The sequence below is a fragment of the Conger conger genome, chromosome 3 (genome assembly GCF_963514075.1).
Source record: "Conger conger chromosome 3, fConCon1.1, whole genome shotgun sequence".
Taxonomy (NCBI): Eukaryota; Metazoa; Chordata; class Actinopteri; order Anguilliformes; family Congridae; genus Conger; species Conger conger.
This window is the reverse complement of record NC_083762.1, coordinates 3641160-3662656: the sequence shown is the minus strand read 5'-3', so window position 1 is coordinate 3662656 and position 21497 is coordinate 3641160. Positions and strand designations below refer to the sequence as shown.

The window sequence follows — 21497 nt, the reverse complement described above, 5'->3', positions numbered from 1 at the left end:
TTGTTTTTACCGCCAGATGGCGCACTTGCACTTCTGCAGTTTTCCCCGGAAAATGTGGATTTTGGTGAATACTGACTGAGCAAGGTATAAATTAAACATTAAGAATTAAGAATGCAGTATTGACAGTAATTGTGAAAGACGGGCACTGTTGTATGGTAGTCCTGAACACTACGGATGATATTTTGTCTCTGTTCCGACCCTAATGAATGACATCGTCTCTATTTTATACAAGTTCAATATGTGATGCCTCCAATCATTGCCCTGGTAGCCTGCCTAAGTCTTATTCTCTCTATAACAATTTTACTACTAACAAGTTCTGATATAATATTGATGTCATAACTATCATATAATACAACAGGTTTTTTTCTGTGTGAAATTTCTTTGGTGGGTCGACAGGAATTTTGACTTTTTACTGACTAAACATCATGAAAATTATCGGAGGGAAGCTCTCTGTCCTCTCTTGCCCACAGGATTACTCTTGCCAATGTGGTGTTTGCTTTCTGAGGTTCAATCATTACCCACCTTGTGTGCAGGCCCGGGACTGTCAAGGTTTCCGTAGTGTAGTGGTTATCACGTTCGCCTCACACGCGAAAGGTCCCCGGTTCGAAACCGGGCGGAAACACGTTTTTAACCTTTGACCTGTCTTTTGGGTGTGTTCACACTTTGAAGTGGAGTCAGACTGATATCTCGGTCATTTTTGTACATATAGGAACATACAAAATGTATAAGACCCCTCTGAAGCCCTAATGTCGGCCCCTGCTGATATCTGTGATTTCTGCTCAAAAAGCCAGTTTCCCCATTTAGGCTCTATTCATTTTTAAAATGATTCATTCATTCATTTGCGAAATCAAAATACTTCCACTCACATATTGATGTTAATTGTGGATATTGTTTATCACAATTTTTTCTGAGATCAGGACTTTTCCTGTTTGCTGACCATCATTAAAACTTTCAGCCGTGACGTCTCTGATCTCCCTAGCTCACAGGACTACTCTTGCCAACTTGAGGTTCAGTTCATGCCGTATGTGGTAAATGTGTAAACATGTTATTTGTTGCTGGTGATCAGTACAACTTGTGTGACACTATTATCTGATGTTTTAGCTAATTTCTGCAGTCTGGGTGTGGTTTCGCCAGGTGGTTTATACAGGCTACATACGTGTTCCATGTCATCCCACTCACTTAACCTGGGGTTGTGTAGGTTTGTGCTTAAGACACTGTTGTCTCAGGGATTGTGAAACAATTATACCTAAATGTCAACAATCTAATCAGGTGAATCAAGTTAGCGATTTTAATGAAATAGGCTCCATGCCCAGTGCAAGGCATTAACCAAGTACTGCAAGTAATGTTCACTAGACCAGGTAAACGAAAACCAATGCCCCGTGTGAGGATCGAACTCACGACTTTCAGATTATGAGACTGACGCGCTGCCTACTGCGCTAAAGAGGCCCGTGACCAGGGTGACCGCAGTGCCCATCAAACGTCACCTAATACATACTTAACCACTGGCAGCATCAGATCTGCTCTCACCCAGTCATCTGACCATACCGATTTGGGCAGGCTAAATGTGCCATGGTGCATCAAGGTTTCCGTAGTGTAGTGGTTATCACGTTCGCCTAACACGCGAAAGGTCCTCGGTTCGAAACCGGGCGGAAACAGGTTTCAACGTGTTGGACATCAAACGTCACGAACATACCTGACCACTGGCAGCAGGAGCTAAGAGTGTCACATGTCTCATCCAGTAAAGGAGACTAATTCAGCTTTATGATTGTATTTGCTTGAATTTTATTATTTAATTTAATATTGTGTCTTTGTCCTACCAGGCAAGTTGCAACAATCAGCAACAGCTCCTCGTTAGCGCAGTAGGTAGCGCGTCAGTCTCTTAATCTGAAGGTCGTGATTTACATCCTCATCTGGGGCATTTCTCTTTTGAAATGTTACTGCATCTGCTCCGTTTTGAAGTATACATGCAGGCGCAATGCAAACCCTGTGCGATGGTGGTATAGTGGTGAGCATAGCTGCCTTCCAAGCAGTTGACCCGGGTTCGATTCCCGGCCATCGCATTCCTCTGCTTTTTGCGAGGGCGGCCTGTAGCGTAGTGGTTAAGTTACATGGGGGCGACGTGGCTCAGGCAATAAGAGCAGTCGTCTGGCAGTCGGAGGGTTGCCGGTTCTATCCCCCGCCTGTGTCGAAGTGTCCCTGAGCAAGACACCTAACCCCCAAATGCTCCTGTCGAGCTGGTCGGCGCTTTGCATGGCAGCCAATGGCTGTTGGTGTGTGAGTGTGTGTATGAATGGGTGAATGAGCAGCATCAATTGTACAGAGCTTTGGATAAAGGCGCTATATAAATTCCAACCATTTACATGACTGGGACATCGGTGGTTCGAATCCCTGGTGTAACCACAATAAGATTTACATAGCCATTCGGCCCTTGAGCAAGGCCCTTAACCCTGCATTGCTCCAGGGGAGGATTGTCTCCTGCTTAGTCTAATCAACTGTATGTCTCCCTGGTTAAGGGCGTCTGCCAAATGCCAGTAATGTAATGGTAAACAAAAACTAAATGCCCCGTGTGAGGATCCAACTCACGACCTTCAGATTATGAGACTGATGCGCTGCCTACTGCGCTAACGAGGCCCGTAACCAGGGTGACCACAGTGCCTGTCAAACGTCACCTAAAACATACTTGACCACTGGCAGCAATGTCCTCGGTTTGAAACCCGGCAGAAACACGTTTTAACCTGTGGGACCATGTTTTATCCGTGTCCTTCTGTCAGAGCAGTGGTTCCCAAACTCAGTCCTGGGCCCCCCTGCGTATGCTGGCTTTCCTTCCAACCTCATTTGCACTCCCAGTGTTTTAACCCCTTCGCACAACCCTCTCCCATTTTGCAGTGTTCTAGGCTTTTTACAACTCCAGAGATGAGCCTCAGAGACTTGACAAAAGTACCATTTACAATATCAAATTAATGTTGTTTATTATCATAATTTAGGCATAGATAAAGTGTTACACATACGAAACAAAGTAGGTGAAAAAATCTGAGATTTGGACAGAACTACTGTGCATTGCGGTAAATCATTTTCATTGTTTTGACTCAGTTCTACATCATTTCCAAGTGGGGATTAAAATGTTTTCAACAGCATCAGGTCATAAAATATCTTGGGGTCCGAAAACCTCCCCAAGCAAGAAGGAAATGTTTTTTAATTATGTGCAGGGTAACTACGAAAACCAGCAGACCCTGTAGCCGGTCTATATTGTGGAATTGTCGAGGACCCGGCCCTAGGCCCCCCTGATGAGAGATTGACGGGGGATGGGTTCAGAAGGAATGCATTGTTAACCCCTTGCACACGCCATCGAGGTGGTAGTAAGAACGCCCGTAAGAAGAAAAATATGTGGTTCACAGATAATGAGCAGCCATACTTGTCAGTAGAGGAGTCTCAAGTCGGGGGACTTAGATTTAGGGTTTTAAGGAGCAAGGTTAAAGTTCTGACTGAGAATACCCCAACCCTACAGGGGAGGGGCACAATGCCTGGCTAAAGAAAAACAAAAATAAGGAAAACGGAAGGGATGTCAATACCGAAAGAAGATTAAGAGGCTTTAAGGGCCTTCCTGATTATAGCACAAAATTTTTTTCGGATAGATTCAAAGGACTGACTACAGAAGAGTTGGTGGATGATTTACACTCAGCTATTGGCTGGATGTCTTTTGTAGATCCCTTAAGGCGCCGCGGAGAGGGGCACCTGAAGAGTGTGTTGAGATGGTGGAGGGCACTAACTTCTGGCTTGTATGAAGTCAAAGTTTGGAGAGAATCCAAGGAGAGATTATGACAGGGAGAAAAATAACAGTGATGAATAGGTTCATTAAAAATTACATAAGAGCTAGTGTTTTTCCACTCGTATATTAAGATGGTGGAAATTCCCAAACCGGAGGGGCACATGAAATAAAATATTGGGGAAATTTCTTTTGAGGTATGAGAAAATGACAATTGGAAAAACAGAAATAATTAATATGATCATTAAAAAACAAGTTACATAAGAGATAAATTTCTTCCCGCTTGAAATATTGGGGACATCTCTTATCAAAAAGGTAAACTTTTGTATGCAAAAAAGATATATAAGGAATAAGCTTTTAGACCTTAGGGTGGGATCTTAGAATTTTGCTTCAGAAGATATCTACGAGCTGGTGAAGAGAGAGCAACGCAGGACAGCTGTAGTCAAGCCGGAGTGGCGCGCTCCCTCTGCGCGCCACTCCGGGATCTGGATATGGAGAGAGGAGTGATGTACGCGGTGCGGACTCAGCCCAAGAGTTGTGACAGCAGGACTGATGTCGAAGAGGTGTTCACGCGCATCCCTCATCATACAGAAAAGCTGGTGAAAGAGTTAAAGGGCTTTTACAACATGCTTGGAGCCGTGAACTGCACCTGGAGGCCAACAGACGGGACGCGGGGTTCCTCCACGCTACCTTCCTGCTGGACCCACGCAAGAACCTGAAGCCTCCCCCCCTAACCTCAGTGTCAATGAGGAGAGGCATATGCTGCGGCTGCACTGCAAAACCCCCGACGTGTTCGAAGACATACCAGTGCACATCCCATACAACTGGCAGGAGAAGTACGAAGTGCAAAGTCACGTCTTTCGAAAGTCTGGGTCCTGATCCTGCCCCAGATTCCCAAACCAATGCAGCTGTTCAAAGAGCTCATCAACAGCAAGGAGGAGGGATCAAATCCCGCAGAAAACGAGATGGCTATATTTAAGGCATGGGTGGTAATTATAATCTATATTACTTGTTAAAGTAGGAAAAGTAGTACATAGAAGTAATAGATTTTAAGTTTCTTTTTATTTTTATGTCTTTTATTTCTCATTAAGATACTATATACGATATAAATAAGTAGTAGACTTTAGGGGTGTTCGTACCCATTGTATTAATGGAAGTTCAGTAGCTTTTATCTCCATGAAGGGGGAGCCATAAGATAAGGTAAAGGCCAAAGAGGATGATGGATATTGGAGGGGTGTACCTTGATTTTTAAACATCATGGTGGAAAGGTAATTTAGAAAGAGCTAGAGGGGTATTGTAACTTGCATGTGATTAGCAAACTGCAAAAGATGATATGTACACTGTAATCTGTATAACTATTCTTTTGATTGATTATAATAAAGTATATCTTACTATAATCATATGTGATAAAGAGTCTTTAGAGGAATACATTGAATACAGGACATCGATTACCAGATTTGCATCACACCCTTCACTTCGAGACTGGGCTGGAAGTTCAGTAGAAGTTACCAGGGCTCCAGGACGTTCGGAGTACTTGAGTTCGTCCCCGAGACACCTCATGGTGAGGTACTGCTCGTGGGAACGTGAGGTCTGAGCTCGGCAAGGGGTCCGTGGCTCACGACAGAATCTCTTCATGAAGCCGAACATCCTGTCTTTATCCCAAAACAACAACAATCTAATCGGGCTAACCGAATTAGCGACATATATGAAACAGGGCCCATGCCCAGTGCAAGGCATTAGCCAGGTACTGTACATGTTCACCCGACCAGGTAAATGAAAGCTAATGCCCCGTGTGAGGATCAAACTCACGACCTTCAGATTATGAGACTGACGCGCTGCCTACTGCGCTAACGAGGCCCGTAACCAGGGTGACCGCAGTGCCCTTCAAACGTCACCTACATACCTGACCACTGGCAGCAGGAGCTAACAGTGTCACATGTCTCATCCAGTAAAGGAGACTAATTTAGCTTCATGATTGCATTTGCTTTAATTTAATATTGTGTCTTTGTCCTACCAGGCAAGTTGCAACAATCAGCAACAGCCTCGTTAGCGCAGTAGGTAGCACGTCAGTCTCTTAATCTGAAGGTTGTGATTTACATCCTCACATGGGGCAATTCTCTTTTGAAATGTTACTGCATCTGCTCCGTTTTGAAGTATACATGCAGGCGGCGCACAAACCCTGTGCGATGGTGGTATAGTGGTGAGCATAGCTGCCTTCCAAGCAGTTGACCCGGGTTCGATTCCCGGCCATCGCATTCCTCTGCTTTTTGCGAGGGCGGCCTGTAGCGTAGTGGTTAAGTTACATGGGGGCGACGTGGCTCAGGCAGTAAGAGCAGTCGTCTGGCAGTCGGAGGGTTGCCGGTTCTATCCACCGCCTGGGCTGTGTCGAAGTGTCCCTGAGCAAGACACCTAACCCCCAAATGCTCCTGTCGAGCTGGTTGGCGCCTTGCATGGCAGCCAATCACCGTTGGTGTGTGAGTGTGTGTATGAATGGGTGAATGAGAAGCATCAATTGTACAGCGCTTTGGATAAAGGCGCTATAAAAATGCCAACCATTTACATGACTGGGACATCCCTGGTGTAACCACAATAAGATCTACATAGCCGTTGGGCCCTTGAGCAAGACCCTTAACCCTGCATTGCTCCAGGGGAGGATTGTCTCCTGCTTAGTCTAATCAACTGTACATCACTGGATACATTACAGTAATGTAATGTAATGTATTGGTAAACAAAAACCAAATGCCCCGTGTGAGGATCAAACTCACGGCCTTCAGATTATGAGACTGACTCGCTGCCTACTGCGCTAACGAGGCCCGTAACCAGGGCGACCACAGTGCCTGTCAGAAGTCACCTACATACCTGACCACTGGCAGCATCAGATATGCTCCGACCCAGTCATCTGACCATAACGATTTGGCCCCTGTCAAAGTCGCTCAGGTCTTTGCGTCTACCCATTCCTCCCGCATCCAACATGTCGACTACAAGAGCCAACCGTTCGCTTACCGTCTAATATATCCCAGATCTTGACATGGGCCGCTGTTTTGAGATAATCAACGTGATTTGCTTCATCTGTGAGTGGTCATTATGCTTTGGCTTATCTGTGTATATGATATGTAAATAAAATGGAATTATTCATTATGAGCATGATCAGTTGATTGAAGTATAAAGGTACAGTATTCAGTGAGTTTTTCATCTATTGTTTATCCATTAAAGCTGATGTGTGAAGCCCAGGTAGTGAGTCGGTCCTCCCTGCCTCTCCTGCTGATCCGACGTTTCTGTCCCACGGGGAACCAACCCAGAATGGCCCCCCTGTACCTCTGTACCACTACACCTACAGTACTGTGCAAAAGTCTTAGGCACTTGTGTAACATTATGTATCGATAGGATTCTTTCAAAAGTAATTCAATGAATTTTTACATTACATTTTACATTAAATTTTAGGAATTTGGCAGAATAGTTAAAAGACTGAATCAAATCAATATTTTTTGTGACCATTACATTACGTAACATTATTGGCATTTGGCAGATGCTCTAATCCAGAGCGATGTACAGTTGATTAGACTAAGCAGGAGACAAGGAATCGCCACGTGGTGGAGGGGTTTGAGTGTCCCGGTGATCCTGGGAGCTATGTTGTCGGGGGCAATAGCATTAGGGTCTCCCCTTCTCGAGCCAGACCCGGGAGGGGAGCTCGTCGGCGAGCGTCTGGTGGCCGGGCCTTATCCCATGGGGCCCGGCCGGGCACAGCCCGAATTGGTCACGTGGGGTTGCCGCCCTGTGTGCTTACCACCTGCAGGGGTCAGCATCGGAGTCGGGTGCTTTGCCCAACGGGCAGTAGGCAAAGGCGGGGATCCGGGCATGCTGATCCTCGGCGTCGCAGACTGGTTCTGGGGATGTGGAACATCACATCTCTGGTGGGGAAGGAACCGGAGCTAGTGCGGGAGGCGGAGCGGTACCAACTAGATATAGTTGGGCTCACCTCCACGCACAGCACTGGTCGCTGGGGGTGGATGAGATTCGCCCTAAGATGCTGAAGGCTCTGGACATTGTTGGGCTGTCTTGGCTGACACGCCTCTTCAGTGTCGCGTGGAGGTCGGGGACAGTACCTGCAGAGTGGCAGACCGGGGTGGTGATCCCCATTTTCAAGAAGGGGGACCGGAGGGAGTGCTCCAATTATCGGGGTATCACACTCCTCAGCCTCCCCGGGAAAGCTTACTCTAGGGTGCTGGAAAGGAGGCTCTGACCAACGGTCGAACCTCGGATTCAAGAGGAGCAATGTGGCTTCCGTCCTGGTTGTGGAACAGTGGACCAGCTCTTTACCTTGGCGGGGTTGCTGGCGGGGTCATGAGAGTTTGCCCATCCAGTCCACATGTGCTTTGTGGACTTGGAGAAGGCTTTGGACCGTGTCCCCCGGGGAACCCTGTGGGGGGTACTGCGGGAGTATGGGGTACCGGGGCCGTTGTTACGAGCCATCCGGTCCCTGTATAACCAAAGTGAGAGCTGTGTCCACATCCTCGGCACAAAGTCAAGCACGTTTTCAGTGGGTGTTGGACTCAGCCAAGGTTGCCCCTTGTCACCGGTCCTGTTTGTGACATTCATGGACAGGATCTCAAGGCGCAGCCAAGGTGAGGAGAGTGTCTGGTTTGGTGACCTCAGAATTGCGTCTCTGCTTTTTGCGGATGACGTGGTTCTGCTGGCTTCATCGGACCGTGACCTTCAGCACACACTGGAGCGGTTTGCAGCCGAGTGTGAAGCGGCCGGGATGAGAGTCAGCACCTCCAAGTCCAAGGCCATGGGAGGGAGCTGAGCCGGAAGGCAAAGCTCTCGATTTACCGGTCGATCTACGTCCCAACCCTCCCCTATGGTCACGAGCTTTGGGTAGTGACCGAAAGAACAAGATTGCGTATACAAGCGGCCAAAATGAGCTTCCACCGTAGGGTAGCCGGGCTCAGCCTTAGAGATAGGGTGAGGAGCTTGGACATCCGGAGGGAGATCGGAATAGAGCCGCTGCTCCTTCGCGTCGAAAGGAGCCAATTGAGGTGGTTTGGGCATCTGATCAGGATGCCTCCCGGGCGCCTCCCTTTGGAGGTTTTCCGGGCTCGTCCCACTGGGCGGAGACCCCGAGGTAGACCCAGAACCCGCTGGAGAGATTATATATGAGGCCTGGGAACGCCTCAGGATCTCCAGGAGGAGCTGGAATGCGTTGCTGGGGAGAGGGATGCCTGGAATACCCAGCTTAGCCTACTGCCACCGCGACCCGACTCCAGATAAGCGGGTGAAAATGGATGGAGGGATGGAGGGATGGAGGAGACAAGCTTCCCCCGGAGTAATGCAGGGTTAAGGGCCCAACGGCTGTGTAGATCTTATTGTGGCTACACCGGGATTAGACTACTAATCTTGTGTGTCCCAGTCATTCACTTTAACCATTATGCTACAGGCCGCCATTTGGCATTAAAACAGCCTCACTTCTCTGAGATACAGAACTGCAGGACAGCGTTGGCTAAGACAGTCAGCAGTCTCCAACATGTTCCAAGCATGTTGGAGAACTTGCCACAGTTCTTCTGCAGACTTTGGTTGGCTCCTTGCTTCTAATCTCAGACAGCCTTGATCAAGTTTTTAATATAAAAAGTAGTAAATTGCTTACAGTGATATGTTGCATGTTTTAATTAAATACAAAAATATCTCTGTAAAATTAAATCTTTTGGAAAATGAATATTTGGAAATCTCAAATGTGTTCTTTTATACAAGCACACACAAAAAAATAAACATATATATAATAAAGTCTAGGGTACCTAAGACTTCTGCACAGTACTATAAACCCAACTCCCCAAACAAACCATACAGACACACACTCACCCATGCCCTCTCTCACATCTGAACATTTTTGGTAGGGGCGGGGTACTTATTTAACCAGTGACAATAAGCTTTCTGTTTCAGTCTAGAGCGGGGATATTCAAATTTGGCCCTCATTGCCAGTTGTGCTGCTGGATTTCTTTCGGACCTGATAGTTAATTGATTGATTATTGCCACTGATTGGCCAGGGAACCTGCCTGGTGTTCTAGGCCTAAATGAGACCTGATAAGAGGGGAAGAATGAAATCCATGGATTTCTCCTGCTGTTGCCCTTGACCAAGGCACTGGCCTCAGAACTGGAGTTGGTCCCCGGGTGCTGCACTGTGGCTGCCCACTGCACCTAAGTAACTAGGATGGGTTAAATGCAGAGGACACATTACCCCTCAAGACTGGTAAAAGCCAGATTTGAGTGTCCCTGGTATAGATTATACATTGCATTAATGGCATTTTGGCTCTCATCCAGAGCGACATACAGTTGCTTAGAGTAAGCAGGAGACAATCCTCCGCTGGAGCAATGCAGGGTCAAGGGCCCAACCTCTTTGCAGATCTTATTGTGGCTACACCGGGTATCGAACCATTGACTTTGCGGGTCCCAGTCGGATACCTTAAACACAACGCTACAGGCCAGGCTAAGAACAATTTTGCTTTATATAGTGGATGTATTAGTGCCTCATACACCATTGGATCAATTCTGTGTATTTTACTCATGTATTATAGTGAATGTGTTAAAGGTTAAAGGTACAATAGGTAATTTTGGACTTCTAACAGTCAAGAGAGGAATTGCAGTAGCAAACACCCTCAGACCACAACACTTTATTCCTCCCCCTTCTCTGTCAACGCCCTGATGTTGGAAACCTCCCCGCCCCCACACTTATTGTACAGCTGTACAATGTTTTGGTACAGAGTGTCTGTCCATATTTCGAACCCAAGTTTAAGGACTATAAACATAGGCAGAGGGTGAGTCAACATGTCAACAACGATAGGAAGAGTTTCACAGTGGTCTTGAAACAATGTTTTAACACAGAAATCTTACCTATTGTACCTGTTTAACGTATCAGTTCCCGAAGTTGACTTAGCTATCTGAATGCAAGTGAAAGCAGAATGGCCTGGTATAGTACACCAAGACAATGAAGTGTTTCATTTTCACAACTCGCAAGCATTCTTTATTTGACATGGGGAAAAAAAGTTATCGCCCCATTTATTGATCAGCCAAATGTAAAAAAAAATCTCACTTTTAGTGAGTTACCATGGCCTGCTTTAATTCTTGGTGCATCCACCTCTGGCAAGGATAATAGCTGGAGTCTTTTCCTGCTAGCTCCCAGCTAGCTCGCAAGGTAAATTCTGCTTGTCTTATCCATTAGACATCAAGGAAGTGATTGGTTTATTTTTTGAGAATTTTGATGGGGATACATGATCTGATTGGGCAATCGCGGCAATCCGTAGGTTTTATAAGTAGTTTTTTTTTTTGTTTTTTTTTCTCCATAAATTATTATAAAACTGCACAGTGTATGTATATTTACGACTTGTGGTTGATTAAGAAATAATTGTATGCATTTCAAGAATCTCCATTTTCATACACGGTTTCATAAACAGTATATAGAATGAAATTTGTGCAAATAAACGGTCCGGTGCTTCCCAAACTTTTCCACCAATGGAGAATCGAGCTTCAGGGGAGAGGAGAAAAAACGCGTTTTTTGTCCAGTGATGACGCAGTAGAGTCTAGTCTAGGGAATGCGAACGATCTGTTCATAGCTAGCGCCGAAAGTGAAAATATACCGACAGTAAGTACATTCTGAGATTAGAATATTGCCGATGTTAGCTATCTCATTAAAAAGGAATAAAAGTTAAGGTTACCTTTAATATCCTTATACAAGCTGGAACTTTCGAAACGAATAGCCGAACTAGCTAACACGTACATGCTACTCAACTCCATGTCCTGCAGGCCGCAGTGTTTTTACAATGTGCTCCTACCGTGCGCTACACCACCTGATTTCACTAACAGTTAATTATTTAACCTGCTTGGTTCAGATAATAAGCTAATTAGTCAAATCAGGTGAATAGAATAGAAAAAGCTACACTGAATAGAAAAAAGCTAGCTATCCTAGCTAAGTTATAATTGGTCATGCATTACTCGATGTAGGTTTTCGAGTGATTCTGCGGTGTAATCGTAATTAGACAGACAGGGTATGCGGGTATCTCTGTTGCGACACTTCATGTGATATAAAGTGCTAGATGCACTAACTGTTACATGTTTGTTTTTAACGAGTAGACAGATGTTAAGTTAGCATTGTTCACTCGCACATTCGTGAGTGGCGTCTGTTTGTCTGCGTCAGAGCGCTCTCTAGTGGCGAACAATGGGAGTGTTCACTTCTAGTATCAGCATAGGTCTATGGGGTTCAAATAAGATAACGTTTGTTAACACGAGGTAATTTAAATTTAAAGCGACTTGCTTTAATATCATGCGCATCATAATGTGGTAAATGAGTAAGATGTTAATTGTTGCTGGTGATCAGTTGCAACTTGTGTGACACCAATAACTGGTGCTTCCAATGGTCAAATATGGTGTTGGACTGGTTTGACTGGTACTGTGGTTGCGCACGACGTTAGCCTCGTTAGCGCAGTAGGTAGCGCGTCAGTCTCATAATCTGAAGGTCGTGAGTTCGATCCTCACACGGGGCATTTGTATTCGTTTACCTGGTTTAGTAAACATGCACTTCATGCCTCGCCCGTTCCGCGGTCTATACAATGGCGTCCTCTAGTGGCTGATCTGTTTGTTTCATGGTTGTCCAGGGAAATGTATTGTGCTCATGCAACATTTGCTGCAGCCTCGTACATTTAACGTAAAGTGTTAAGTTGCATTTGGTTTGCTGCATATATAATCTACGGTTCCTTTTGTCACTGAGGTTTATGAGTAGGTTATCAATCTGGATCTTATAAACCTTAAGTTGGCAAGCTGTTTTGTTTTGTTTTTGTTTAACATACCTAACCCTAGCTATGCAAATGACACATTTGAGTACTTTCTGCATTGGATATAAATCGTCTGTTTTTATTCGTGTGACGGGCGGTTTGCAGATTCTGATTTTTGTTTTTACCGCCAGATGGCGCACTTGCACTTCTGCAGTTTTCCCCGGAAAATGTGGATTTTGGTGAATACTGACTGAGCAAGGTATAAATTAAACATTAAGAATTAAGAATGCAGTATTGACAGTAATTGTGAAAGACGGGCACTGTTGTGTGGTAGTCCTGAACTCTACGGATGATATTTTGTCTCTGTTCCGACCCTAATGAATGACATCGTCTCTATTTTATACAAGTTCAATATGTGATGCCTCCAATCATTGCCGTGGTAGCCTGCCTAAGTCTTATTCTCTCTATCACAATTCTACTACTAACAAGTTCTGATATAATATTGGTGTCATAACTATCATATAATACAACAGGTTTTTTTCTGTGTATGTGTGAAATTTCTTTGGTGGGTCGACAGGAATTTTGACTTTTTACTGACTAAACATCATTAAAATTATCGGAGGTAAGCTCTCTGTCCTCTCTCGCCCACAGGATCACTCTTGCCAATGTGGTGTTTGCTTTCTGAGGTTCAATCATTACCCACCTTGTGTGCAGGCACTGAACTGTCAAGGTTTCCGTAGTGTAGTGGTTATCACGTTCGCCTCACACGCGAAAGGTCCCCGGTTCGAAACCGGGCGGAAACATGTTTTTAACCTTTGACCTGTTTAAGGGTGTCTTTTGGGTGTGTTCACACTTTGAAGTGGAGTCAGACTGATATCATTTTTGAAAAAATCATTTTTGTACATATAGGAACATACAAAATGTACTAAGACCCCTCTGAAGCCCTAATATCTGTGATTTCTGCTCAAAAAGCCAGTTTCCCCATTTAGGCTCTGTTCATTTAAAAAATGATTAATTCACTCATTTGCAAAATCAAAATACTTCCACTCATATATTGATGTTAATTGTGCATATTGTTTTCCACAATTTTTTCTGAGATCAGGACTTTTCCTGTTTGCATTAAAACTCAGCCGTGACGTCTCTGATCGCAGAACTGTAGAATCTCTCCCCACCTTCAAGCGCAAACTGAAGATGCACCCCTTCAAGCAGCACCTTTCCCCATCCCTCCCTACATCCCTGTGAACCTTAATTGTTGTCTTTGTGATTTACGTTGTGTTTCGGTATTTTTAGTTGGCTAGGTAAGCAGTATTTGGATAGTTAAGTTTGGTAACTTTTGCTTTGTTGTTTGTTTGTTTATTTGTTGTTTTAAATAAATAAATAAATAAATAAAATAGGCCCTGGTCCTTATCTTTGTTGTACAGGTACAATTGAAATTGTACTTCCCTCTAGGGTCTTTCAGCGCACTTATCCCTGGTTATGGGTATGCACTTTGTTGTACGTCGCTCTGGATAAGAGCGTCTGCCAAATGCCAATAATGTAATGTAATGATCTCCCTTGCTCACAGGATTGCTCTTGCCAACTTGAGGTTCAGTTCATGCCATATGTGGTAAATGTGTAAACATGTTATTTGTTGCTGGTGATCAGTACAACTTGTGTGACACTATTATCTGATGCTTTATCTAATTTCTGCAGTCTGGATGTGGTTTCGCCAGGTGGTTTATACAGGCTACATACGTGTTACATGTCATCCCACAAGCTTAACCTGGGGTTGTGTAGGTTTGTGCTTAAGACACTGTTGTCTTAGGGATTGTGAAAACAATTATCCCGAAATATCAACAATCTAATCGGGCAAATCAAGTTAGCAACATGTATGAAATAGGCTCCATGCCCAGTGCAAGGCATTAACCAAGTACTGCACATGTTCACTAGACCAGGTAAACGAAAACCAATGCCCCGTGTGAGGATTGAACTCACGACCTTCAGATTATGAGACTGACGCGCTGCCTACTGCGCTAACGAGGCCCTGTGACCTGGGCGACCACAGTGCCCATCAAACGTCACCTAAAACATACTTAACCACTGGCGGCATCAGATATGCTCTCACCCAGTCATCTGACCATACCGATTTGGGCAGGCTAAATGTGCCATGGTGCATCAAGGTTTCTGTAGTGTAGTGGTTATCATGTTCGCCTAACACGCGAAAGGTCCTCGGTCCGAAACCGGGCGGAAACACGTTTTAACCTGTTGGACCATGTTTTATCCGTGTCCTTCTGTCAGAGCAGTGGTTCCCAAACTCAGTCCTGGGCCCCCCTGCGTATGCTGGCTTTCCTTCCAACCTCATTTGCAATCCCAGTGTTTTAACCCCTTCGCGCAACCCTCACCCTTTTTGCAGTGTTCCCCCCAACTCCAGAGATGAGCCTCAGAGACTTGACAAAAGTACCATTTACAATATCAAATGAATGTTGTGTATTATCATAATTTAGGCATAAATAAAGTGTTACACATACGAAACAAAGTAGGTGAAAAAATCTGAGATTTGGACAGAACTACTGTGCATTGCGTTAATCATTTTCATTGTTTTGACTCATGAAACTCAGTTCTACATCATTTCCAAGTGGGGATTAAAATGTTTTCAACAGCATCAGGTCATAAAATATCTTGGGGTCCGAAAACCTCCCCAAGCAAGAAGGAAATGTTTTTTCATTATGTGCAACTACGAAAACCAGCAGACCCTGTAGCCCGTCTATATTGTGGAATCTCTTCATGAAGCCGAACATCCTGTCTTTATCCCAAAACAACAACAATCTAATCGGGCTAACCGAGTTAGCGGCGTGTATGAAACAGGGCCCATGCCCAGTGCAAGGCATTAACCAGGTACTGTACATGTTCACCCGACCAGGTAAATGAAAACTAATGCCCCGTGTGAGGATCGAACTCACGACCTTCAGATTATGAGACTGACGCGCTGCCTACTGCGCTAACGAGGCCTGTAACCAGGGCGACCGCAGTGCCCATCAAATGTCACCAACATACCTGACCACTGGCTGCAGGAGCTAACAGTGTCACATGTCTCATCCAGTAAAGGAGACTAATTTAGCTTTATGATTGTATTTGCTTTAATTTAATATTGTGTCTTTGTCCTACCAGGCAAGTTGCAACAATCAGCAACAGCGCCTCGTTAGCGCAGTAGGTAGCGCGTCAGTCTCTTAATCTGAAGGTCGTGATTTACATCCTCACATGGGGCATTTCTGTTTTGAAATGTTACAGCATCTGCTCCGTTTTGAAGTATAAATGCAGGCGCAGTGCAAACCCTGTGCGATGGTGGTATAGTGGTGAGCATAGCTGCCTTCCAAGCAGTTGACCCGGGTTCGATTCCCGGCCATCGCATTCCTCTGCTTTTTGCGAGGGCGGCCTGTAGCGTAGTGGTTAAGTTACATGGGGGCGATGTGGCTCAGGCAGTAAGAGCAGTCGTCCGGCAGTCGGAGGGTTGCCGGTTCTATCCCCCGCCTGGGCTGTGTCGAAGTGTCCCTGAGCAAGACTCCTAACCCCCAAATGCTCCTGTCGAGCTGGTCGGCGCTTTGCATGGCAGCCAATCACCGTTGGTGTGTGAGTGTGTGTATGAATGGGTGAATGAGCAGCATCAATTGTACAGAGCTTTGGATAAAGGGGCTATATAAATGCCAACCATTTACATGACTGGGACATCGGTGGTTCGAATCCCTGGTGTAACCACAATAAGATTTACATAGCCATTCGGCCCTTGAGCAAGGCCCTTAACCCTGCATTGCTCCAGGGGAGGATTGTCTCCTGCTTCGTCTAATCAACTGTATGTCTCCCTGGTTAAGGGCGTCTGCCAAATGCCAGTAATGTAATGGTAAACAAAAACTAAATGCCCCGTGTGAGGATCCAACTCACGACCTTCAGATTATGAGACTGATGCGCTGCCTACTGCGCTAACGAGGCCCGTAACCAGGGGGACCACAGTGCCCGTCAAACGTCACCTAAAACATACCTGACCACTGGCAGCAATGTCCTCGGTTTGAAACCAGGCGGAAACATGTTTTAACCTGTGGGACCATGTCTTATCCGTGTCCTTCTGTCAGAGCAGTGGTTCCCAAACTCAGTCCTGGGCCCCCCTGCGTATGCTGGCTTTCCTTCCAACCTCATTTGCAATCCCAGTGTTTTAACCCCTTCGCACAACCCTCACCTATTTTGCAGTGTTCTAGGCTTTACAACTCCAGAGATGAGCCTCAGAGACTTGAAAAAAGTATAATTTACAATACCAAATGAATGTTGTTTATTATCATAATTTAGGCATCAATAAAGTGTTCAAACAAAGTAGGTCAAAAAATCTGAGATATGGACAGAACTACTTTGCATTGCAGTAAGTAATTTTCATTGCTTTCACTCATGAAAATCAGTTCTACATCATTTCCAAGTGGGAATTAAAATGTTTTCAACAGGATCGGGTCTTAAAATATCTAGGGGTCCGAAGGCCTCCCCAAGCAGGAAGAAAATGTTTTTTAATTACGTGCAGAGTAACAACGAAAAACAGCAGACCGTCTATATTGTGGAATCCCTTCATGAAGCCGAACATCCTGTCTTTATCCCAAAACGTCAACAGTCTAATTGGGCTAACCGAGTTAGCGACGTGTATGAAACAGGGCCCATGCCCAGTGCAAGGCATTAACAGAGTACTGTACATGTTCACCAGACCAGGTACATGAAAACCAATGCCCCGTGTGAGGATCGAACTCACAACCTTCAGATTATGACACTGACGTGCTACCTACTGCGCTAACGAGGCCCGTAACCAGGGTGATCGCAGTGCCCGTCAAACGTCAGCTGGCAGCAGGAGCTAACAGTGTCACATGTCTCACCCAGCGAAGCAGACTAATTTAGCTTTTTATTGTATTTGCTTTTATTTAATATTGTGGTGTCTTTGTCCTACCCGGCAAGCTGTGACAATCAGCAACAGCGCCTCGTTAGCGCAGAAGGTAGCGCGTCAGTCTCTTAATCTGAAGGTCGTGATTTACATCCTCACATGGGGCATTTCTGTTTTGAAATGTTACTGCATCTGCTCCGTTTTGAAGTATACATGCAGGCGGAGTGCAAACCCTGTGCGATGGTGGTATAGTGGTGAGCATAGCTGCCTTCCAAGCAGTTGACCCGGGTTCGTCGCATTCCTCTGCTTTTTGCGAGGGCGGCCTGTAGCGTAGTGGTTAAGTTACATGGGGGCGACGTGGCTCAGGCAGTAAGAGCAGTCGTCTGGCAGTCGGAGGGTTGCCGGTTCTATCCCCCGCCTGGGCTGTGTCGAAGTGTCCCTGAGCAAGACACCTAACCCCCAAATGCTCCTGTCGAGCTGGTCGGCGCTTTGCATGGCAGCCAATGGCTGTTGGTGTATGAATGGGTGAATGAGCAGCATCAATTGTACAGCGCTTTGGATAAAGGCGCTATATAAATGCCAACCATTTACATGACTGGGACATCGGTGGTTCGAATCCCTGGTGTAACCACAATAAGATCTACATAGCCATTCGGCCCTTAACCCTGCATTGCTCCAGGGGAGGATTGTCTCCTGCTTAGTCTAATGAACTGTATGTGTCTCTGGTTAAGGGCGTCTGCCAAATGCCAGTAATGTAATGGTAAACAAAAACTAAATGCCCCGTGTGAGGATCCAACTCACGACCTTCAGATTATGAGACTGACGCGCTGCCTACTGCGCTAACAAGGCCCGTAAGCAGGGGGATCACAGTGCCCGTCAGAAGTCACCTACATACCTGACCACTGGCAGCATCAGATATGCTCTGACCCAGTCATCTGACCATAACGATTTGGCCCTTGTCAATGTCGCTCAGGTCTTTACGTCTGCCCATTCCTCCCGCATCCAACATGGCAACTACAAGAGCCAACCGTTCCCCTACCGTCTAATATATCCCAGATCATGACATGGGCCGTTGTTTTGAGATAATCAACGTGATTTGCTTTGTCTGTGAGTGATAATTATGCTTTGGCTTATCTGTGTATATGATACGTAAATAAAATGGAATTATTGATTATGAGCATGATCAGTTGATTGAAGTATAAAGGTACAGTATTCAGTGAGTTTTTCATCTATTGTTTATCCATTAAAGCTGATGTCTGAAGCCCAGGTAGTCGGTCCTCCCTGCCTCTTCTGCTGATCTGACGTTTCTGTCCCACGGGGAACCAACCCGGAATGCCCCCCCTGTACTTCTGTACCACTACATCTACAGTACTGTGCAAAAGTCTTAGGCACCTGTGTAACATTATGTATCGATAAGATTCTTTCAAAAGTAATTTTACATTACATTTTAGGAATTTGGCAGAATAGTTAAAAGACTGAATCAAATCAATATTTTTTGTGACCATTACATTGCGCAACATTATTGGCATTTGGCAGATGCTCTTATCCAGAGCGATGTACAGTTGATTAGACTAAGCAGGAGACAAGGAATCGCCACCTTAACGTGGTGGAGGGGTTTGAGTGTCCCGGTGATCCTGGGAGCTATGTTGTCGGGGGCACTAGCGTTAGGGTCTCCCTAGGCAAATTGGCGGGGGCCAAACTCAAAGATTCAAAGACTCCATGATACGGCCTCACAAGCACCAAGATACCTCACCCGGAAAAGGGAAACCGGGGCCCCCTTCTAGAGCCAGACCCGGGAGGGGAGCTCGTCGGCGAGCGTCTGGTGGCCAGGCCTTATCCCATGGGGCCTGCCCGGGCACAGCCCGAATTGGTCACTCACAAGCCACCGGCTGAGCGCCATTGTGTTGGAGCTCCACCCGGGGAACGAGAGGGTCGCCTCTCTGTGACTATGTGTCGCTGGGGAGAAAGCTCTGACTGTCATTTGTGCTTATGCACCAAACGGCAGTTCAGAGTATCCGGCCTTCTTGGAGTCACTGGGCGGCATCCTGGAAAGGGTACCACCCGGAGACTCCATAGTTCTGCTGGGCGATTCCAACACTCACGTGGGCAATGACGGAGAAACCTGGAAGGGGGTGATTGGGAGGAACGGCCTGCCTGATCTTAACCCGAGTGGTGTCTTGTTATTGGACTTCTGTGCTGGTCATGGATTGTCGATAACAAACACCGTGTTCGAGCATAGGGTAGCTCATAAGTGTACTTGGTACCAGAGCACCTTAGGCCAAAGATCGATGATCGACTTTGTGGTCGTATCACTCGGGTGAAGAGAGGAGCAGAGCTGTCAACTGATCACCACCTGGTGGTGAGTTGGATCAAGTGGCTGGGGAGGCTGCCGGACAGACCCGGTAAACCCAAACGTGTAGTGAGGGAACTGGGAATGTCTGGCGGAGGCCCCTGTCCACGAGGTCTTCAACTCCCACCTCCAGAGGAACTTCTCACGCATCCCGGAGGAGGCTGCGGACATGGAGTCCAAGTGGGCCATGTTCAAAGCCTCCATTGCAGAGGCGGCAAGCAGGAGCTGTGGCCAGAAGGTCATCGGTGCCTGTTGGGGCGGCAACCCAAGAACCCGCTGGTGGACACCAGCGGTGAGGAAGGCCGTCAAACTGAAGAAGGAGGCCTTTTGGGTTTGGCTGGCCCGGGGGTCCCCTGAAGCAGCAGACAAGTACCGGGTTGCCAGAAGGGCTGCGGCTTCGGCAGTCGCTAAAGCAAAAACCCGGGTATGGGAGGAGTTCGGGGAGGCTATGGAGAAGGACTTTCGGTTGGCCTCGAGGAAGTTCTGGCAAACCATCCGACGAGCCATCCGGTTACTGTATAACCAAAGTGAGAGCTGTGTCCGCATCCTCGGCACAAAGTCAAGCACGTTTCCAGTGGGTGTTGGACTCCGCTTGTCACCGGTCCTGTTTGTGATATTCATGGACAGGATCTCAAGGCGCAGCCAAGGTGAGGAGAGTGTCTGGTTTGGTGACCTCAGAATTGCGTTTCTGATTTTTGCGGATGACGTGGTTCTGCTGGCTTCATCGGACCGTGACTTTCAGCACGCACTGGAGCGGTTTGCAGCCGAGTGTGAAGCGGCCGGGATGAGAGTCAGCACCTCCAAGTCTGAAGCCATGGTTCTCTGCCGGAAAATGGTGGATTGCTCCCTCCGGGTTGGGACGAGTCATTGCCCCAAGTGATGGAGTTCAAGTATCTCGGGGTCTTGTTCACGAGTGAGGGTAGAAGGGAGCGTGAGATCGATAGGCGGATCGGTGCAGCATCAGCAGTAACGCGGGCGTTGCACCGGACCGTCGTGGTGAAGAGGGAGCTGAGCCGGAAGGCGAGGCTCTCGATTTACCGGTTGATCTACGTCCCAACCCTCACCTATGGTCACGAGCTTTGGGTAGTGACCGAAAGAACGAGATCGCGTATATGTTACGTTTTCAGGCGTCCAGGAGTAGGAGGGAGTACGCAACAAAATATAATTAAATAAAATGACCAGGAGGATATATTTCAGCGTTATGGGAGTGAAAATGATCAAACAAACCAGATTTGAGGTGCAATAAAGTGTATTTACAAAAGTACAGTGGAGGTGCTATTTACAGATTTAAACAAATATTCACAAGACAAAGACACATGGGGTACGAGGCCAAGGGACCTGGGTGTTGCCAAATCAATGAAATTAACATAACCAAATAGAGCTAAAAACAAAATACATCCTAATCGTTCACGTAACAAAATAATATATATCTCTACTCTATAACCAAAATTACATAGGTGGCAATCACCCCTTTCCTAAGGTGTCTAAACAATTGTTCACCCTACGTGCAGCAACAGTGTATAGAGGCCTCTGTCTTACCTGTCCCAGGGCCTATACACGGACAAGCACATTCACACAAGTAGGAGAACAGATAAACAACATACATCGACAGGGTTCCGAATCAAATGAGCAGCCAAGCCTAGCGTAGCCCCCTATAGGGCAGCCAACACACAGTTTATATCACCAGAGGAGGGACGTGATTGGTGGAGGCGGGACCAGGATAATGATGATTGACAGTAGGGA

At 46.3% G+C, this 21497-nt stretch overlaps 15 non-coding genes across 15 annotated transcripts; 6 read left to right on the top strand and 9 right to left on the bottom strand.

Annotated features, from left to right (window-relative positions):
* The first annotated feature begins 549 nt into the window (after window positions 1-549).
* trnav-cac (transfer RNA valine (anticodon CAC)) lies at window positions 550-622 on the top strand. Its single transcript has one exon. It is a non-coding gene; the product is annotated as a tRNA-Val (tRNA).
* Window positions 623-1373: 751 nt separating this feature from the next.
* On the bottom strand, window positions 1374-1446 carry trnam-cau (transfer RNA methionine (anticodon CAU)). The gene has a single exon. It is a non-coding gene; the product is annotated as a tRNA-Met (tRNA).
* A 542-nt stretch (window positions 1447-1988) lies between these two features.
* Window positions 1989-2060, top strand: trnag-ucc (transfer RNA glycine (anticodon UCC)). Its single transcript has one exon. It is a non-coding gene; the product is annotated as a tRNA-Gly (tRNA).
* Window positions 2061-2558: 498 nt separating this feature from the next.
* Window positions 2559-2631, bottom strand: trnam-cau (transfer RNA methionine (anticodon CAU)). The gene has a single exon. It is a non-coding gene; the product is annotated as a tRNA-Met (tRNA).
* Window positions 2632-5547: 2916 nt separating this feature from the next.
* Window positions 5548-5620, bottom strand: trnam-cau (transfer RNA methionine (anticodon CAU)). The gene has a single exon. It is a non-coding gene; the product is annotated as a tRNA-Met (tRNA).
* A 326-nt stretch (window positions 5621-5946) lies between these two features.
* On the top strand, window positions 5947-6018 carry trnag-ucc (transfer RNA glycine (anticodon UCC)). The gene has a single exon. It is a non-coding gene; the product is annotated as a tRNA-Gly (tRNA).
* A 485-nt stretch (window positions 6019-6503) lies between these two features.
* trnam-cau (transfer RNA methionine (anticodon CAU)) lies at window positions 6504-6576 on the bottom strand. Its single transcript has one exon. It is a non-coding gene; the product is annotated as a tRNA-Met (tRNA).
* Window positions 6577-12218: 5642 nt separating this feature from the next.
* trnam-cau (transfer RNA methionine (anticodon CAU)) lies at window positions 12219-12291 on the top strand. Its single transcript has one exon. It is a non-coding gene; the product is annotated as a tRNA-Met (tRNA).
* Window positions 12292-13249: 958 nt separating this feature from the next.
* On the top strand, window positions 13250-13322 carry trnav-cac (transfer RNA valine (anticodon CAC)). The gene has a single exon. It is a non-coding gene; the product is annotated as a tRNA-Val (tRNA).
* Window positions 13323-14468: 1146 nt separating this feature from the next.
* On the bottom strand, window positions 14469-14541 carry trnam-cau (transfer RNA methionine (anticodon CAU)). Its single transcript has one exon. It is a non-coding gene; the product is annotated as a tRNA-Met (tRNA).
* Window positions 14542-15433: 892 nt separating this feature from the next.
* Window positions 15434-15506, bottom strand: trnam-cau (transfer RNA methionine (anticodon CAU)). Its single transcript has one exon. It is a non-coding gene; the product is annotated as a tRNA-Met (tRNA).
* Window positions 15507-15834: 328 nt separating this feature from the next.
* On the top strand, window positions 15835-15906 carry trnag-ucc (transfer RNA glycine (anticodon UCC)). The gene has a single exon. It is a non-coding gene; the product is annotated as a tRNA-Gly (tRNA).
* Window positions 15907-16409: 503 nt separating this feature from the next.
* Window positions 16410-16482, bottom strand: trnam-cau (transfer RNA methionine (anticodon CAU)). The gene has a single exon. It is a non-coding gene; the product is annotated as a tRNA-Met (tRNA).
* Window positions 16483-17253: 771 nt separating this feature from the next.
* trnam-cau (transfer RNA methionine (anticodon CAU)) lies at window positions 17254-17326 on the bottom strand. Its single transcript has one exon. It is a non-coding gene; the product is annotated as a tRNA-Met (tRNA).
* An 854-nt stretch (window positions 17327-18180) lies between these two features.
* Window positions 18181-18253, bottom strand: trnam-cau (transfer RNA methionine (anticodon CAU)). Its single transcript has one exon. It is a non-coding gene; the product is annotated as a tRNA-Met (tRNA).
* Window positions 18254-21497: the final 3244 nt, after the last annotated feature.